Source organism: Neltuma alba, unplaced genomic scaffold (genome assembly GCF_004799145.2).
Source record: "Neltuma alba isolate B1F8T4 unplaced genomic scaffold, ASM479914v2 tig00010948_pilon, whole genome shotgun sequence".
Taxonomy (NCBI): domain Eukaryota; kingdom Viridiplantae; phylum Streptophyta; class Magnoliopsida; order Fabales; family Fabaceae; genus Neltuma; species Neltuma alba.
In genome coordinates, this window is record NW_021635721.1 from 4,054 (window position 1) to 8,665 (window position 4,612).

General features: G+C 39.9%; 1 pseudogene; it reads right to left on the minus strand.

The window, feature by feature from the left end:
• Positions 1-830: 830 nt before the first annotated feature.
• On the minus strand, positions 831-4,184 carry LOC114760220 (flavonoid 3',5'-hydroxylase 2-like; annotated as a pseudogene).
• Between the last annotated feature and the right edge of the window lie 428 nt (positions 4,185-4,612).

Sequence of the window (4,612 nt, forward strand, 5' to 3'; positions counted from 1 at the left end):
TGTATTAATATATGTGACCAAAAATTCATGTGCGGGGCCCAACTTTACTGTGCCAGACCCATTCATCTCAAATCTGGTTTGTCGTCCGTACATAAAATAAATCCACCGCCAAGAGAATCATATCTCTGAAAGCTTGTTGTTGTTATAAATTGTAAAATTTAAAACCAAGTCATATTTATATTATAGAAAATTATATAAAATTCTAAGAAAGAAAAACTAATTACTAAAAAATTTCAATGACAATTTGAGCAACATGTAATGACATTTCAGAATAAAAAATAATAATTTTTATAATTTATTTCTTAATTATTTTTTTAAGATCTCATTATAATTCTCCCTTTATATTATCTGATAAAAATACGTTTTTATTCTTTAACTTTACATAAATCTTATTTTATTCCTTTAATTTTATAGGCTGGTGTCTTTTGAAACCCACAACCTCTTACTCATGGGGAGACTGTCTCTTTGGCATATTTTCCATCTTCTAATCTTACTACTTTCACCTAGTTTCGCTAAAAAAAAAAAAATCCGATATTAAAATTTTCAGTTTTGACAAAAAAATTTCAAATTTTAATATATTAATTTTAATTTTTGAAATAGTAATAATTAGCAAAAAATTATTTGAGATTAAAAAGTACTTTATAAAATTAATTAAGAAATCTCAGAGAGCTTGTATAATGCGGCTTAATAATGATGAAACATGTTGCAGCATGCCACCAAAAGAGATCTTCTAAATATTGTTATTAGATTTCAAAAGCCTCTCTTCACACAGATAGACAGACCTCCATGCATCATGATTAAACAGAAACGAAGATTAAAGGAAAAAAAAGATGGAAATTAAAGCTTAATTGTGTAACGATCCCATAATGTTTCAGACAAGAAACATATCCCTAACTCGGTTTCTATGGAATGTAAGCATTAGGAGACAACCTAGGAGAAACCAAAGCAGCGAGGGGCACTTTCTTCTGCAGGGCAAGCCCAAAACTTTCCTCCATGTTCAACTCAGAAATCCCATGCGGGAGCTTCCAGTCAAAGGAATGAATCAAAGTTCCCAGAATGTAGTGGACCAGGACGATGCCCATCCTGGTTCCGGCACAGATCCTCCGCCCGGCTCCGAACGGGATCAGCTCGAAGTCGTTGCCACGTGGATCGATCTTGGCGTTCCGACCACTCATGAACCTGTCTGGGTTGAACTCCAATGGCTTCTCCCACACATCACAGGGTCCCTCCCGATCCCCAGATGTTCACACTCAGTCTTGTCCCCTTGGGTATGTAGTAACCGTTCACCTCGCAGGCTTCGCTCGAAACTCGCGGCAGATTCAGCGGCGTCGATGGATGTTTCCGGTACGTCTCCTTGCAGATCGCCTGTGCATCAGGAATCACAGTTCATCATCTAATGTCGTAGGATTTAACAAAACCTAGCTAGATATTGATCACACGTGTGTACCTGGAAGTAAGGGAGGGTTGGCTATGTCGGATTCTTGGAGACGTCGTTGACGGCCGATGGCTCGGTCCATCTCTTCGTGAGCTCGCTTCATGATTGAGGGGTTCTGCAACATTTCTGCTAGGGCCCACTCTATGATACTTGATGACGTGTCAGTTCCGGCTGTGAAGAGGTTCTAGAAGGGAACCGTACGGTGAGAAATTAAAACGCACGTGAATATATCATATATGAACCACAACGAAAAGCCTTTAAATGCATTTATTTAGGCTCATCATGATAGCCCCCACTTCAAAACAACATATATGGCCGCCGGTGCTGTGATTTGCTATTTGCATATTCCAAAATTTAAGCAATGTCCCTCTTCAGTCCGAGGATGCTCAGGCTAAAGAAGCAACCTCTGCTTCATTTCTGGTTCTATAGTTTGTTTCAGTGCGAGGATCACTTAAAGTAATCATAGGCTTTGTCGAACTATGGATCCTCTAGGCCAGTCTCTAGCATTAGGACCCAAGCCATGATAAGGACCACAGATCACCATTAAGTAATAGGTTTTTGAAGTGAAAAACGAGTTGGAACCAGTTTCAGCAGCACCATATACTTTTCATTGGGGTGAAACCAAAACTACTCACATATACTCTTAATTAGGGCTGCACATGGGCAGGGTTGGGCAGGGCAAGCCCCTTGCCCAATGCCCAGCCCGAAAGATGAGCGGGCTACGTTTTGCAGCCCGTTGCCCGGCCCTACCCAGTAGAAGTCCTAATCATTTTTGGGCAGGGCAAAGACGGGCTGGGCAGGGCGGGCTTTTTGCCCAGCGTAATGACATAATGCCCTATGTCATATTAAAAAAAATTCAATTATCGTGTTTTGAGACAAGTGAGAGGAAAAAAAATTATCACGCGATGAGTCTATCACTCATATATATATATAAGGCCTATGTAGTCTTATTCTTTAGCTTTTGATTTCTTATGGGAGGTAAAAAAAAATTTAATAATTAGAATATTAATAATTAAGCTAAATCAGTATTTCAATTTCTTAGTTTATTCATATAGTTGGTGGATTATAATCATGTGAAAGCACAAAATTTGAAAGGTGGTTTTATTTTTCTTTTCTTTTGTTTAAAAAATTGGATGTAAGAGACAAAGAAGAAAATTTGACTTGGAGTAATTTAGCATATTGAATCTTATATTTTGATATTTAGCTCTTTTATATAATTTAATTTTTATGTTCCTTTCATTTTTTCTAATTTTACCTAATTTTTTTAGTCAAAATAAAAGAGATAATTGCTTGAAATAATATTATCTTATATATATAATTTTTATTTTTTTTTCGGGCAGGGCCAAATGGGCAGGGCATACCCTGCCCGCGGCCCTGCCCTGCCCATGAATCAGCCCGGCCCGAAGATGTCCATTTTGCTTGGGCAGCTTTTACTGGGCTGGGCTGGGCATTTTTCTTGCGGGCTCGGGCGGGCTTATTGGGCATGCGGGCCTCATGCACACCCCTACTCTTAATGATCTAGATTTACAACTTTTAACTAGTGATTTTTAAATAAAAAATTATTTTTTTAAAAAAACATGAAGTTAAATATATTTATTTTGAATCATATACTTATTAAAGGAAAAATATTTTTAAAAAATAAAAATATTAAATATTAAATTTCGGTGGTCCAGAGTAAATTTTAATGACTGAGATTTAGCGAGCATCACTATTACTATGAGTATCGAAATTGGTTCCAAAAAAGATTTAAATATGCTACTAAATTAACGGTAATCAATCATAGTTAACTACATTAAAGAGAGAAATCATCAAGTGGGAAATACATATACACACACATACCAGAAGAAGTGCCTTGATGTTGGTCAAGGTAAGTGTCTCTCCCTCAGGGTTGTCCTTGCTGTGTTTGGTAACAATGTCCAGGAAATCAGGCTTGCCCTTTCGTTTATGAGCAGTAGCCTCGTGTTCTTGGATCATCTTCGTCAACAAAACATCGAACTTGTGATGCAGATTCTTCATCCCGCTTTCTATTCCCTGCAAATCCAGCCGCCTCAAGAACGGAATGAAATCGCCGATGTTGAATAATCCGGCGCTCGTCATCAGCTCCACCACCATGTCCTTGAACTCATTACTCTCCGATCCTTCGTCTCGAACACCCTCTTCCCCAAAATCACTTGCCCTACCATGTTGGCCATGGCGTAGGTCAGCATCTCCGGCACCACCACGGCTTGCCCTTGCTTGCTCGCGTCGTACATGGCTGCCAGCATGTGGCCGAGCTCCACCGTTCGGAAATAAGCCCAGTCGTCGAGGGCTTTCCCTCCCAGCATGTGCAGGTTGCTTATTTTCCTCTCAAGTTTCCACCTTGAGCCGTAGTCGGCGAACACCATGTCGGCGTTGTAACCTAGGATGATGGAACCGGCGTTCGGCGGCCGGTTAGAGAAGTTAACGTCGAGGGTTTTGAGGAACGCCCGAGCGGCGTCCGGCGTGGAGGCGACGACCATGCCGGTGGTGCCCATTTTGAGGTACATAACGGGACCGTATTTCCTGGCTAGCTTGAAGAGGGTGACGTGAGGCATGGACCCTAGAATAGGGAGGGCTCCGACGAGAGGCCATCCGGTGGGCCGGGAGGGAGCTTCCGGTGAGGGGTTTTGAAGATGGAGCGGAAGAAGAAACGAGTGGTGAAGAAGATGATGGTGGCGACTGCGAGGTCTTGAAGGAGAATGAGGCTTGGGGAAGCCATTTTAATGAGATCCTTCAATTGAGTGTGATGTAATAACGAAGGTGGAAGCGTGTATTTATATAGACAGAACCACAGAGCAAGGGATCTTAATGGTTTGGTGAAGAAGCGGTCGGAGAAAGAAGCAGATAGCCAGTGAACGACGGCAACAAACGACTCTTGATTTTTTATTTTAAAAAATTTGGATATATTTTCTTTCACATTTCCCATTTTGAGTTTAAAACATAAATCATAATATTAATACATAAATCAAAATTTAGGCGAATTGGGTTTTTAATTTTATTCGGAAATATCTTTAGATTCAAAGAGTGTTTATATAGAGATACATATATCCCATATTGGCAACTAGATTTAAAACCCATAACTAGATTATGAGGTTTATTAAATTTTTACCAGCTGAACTAATATTTGTTGATAGGAGCTGCACTACATAATCATCTTAC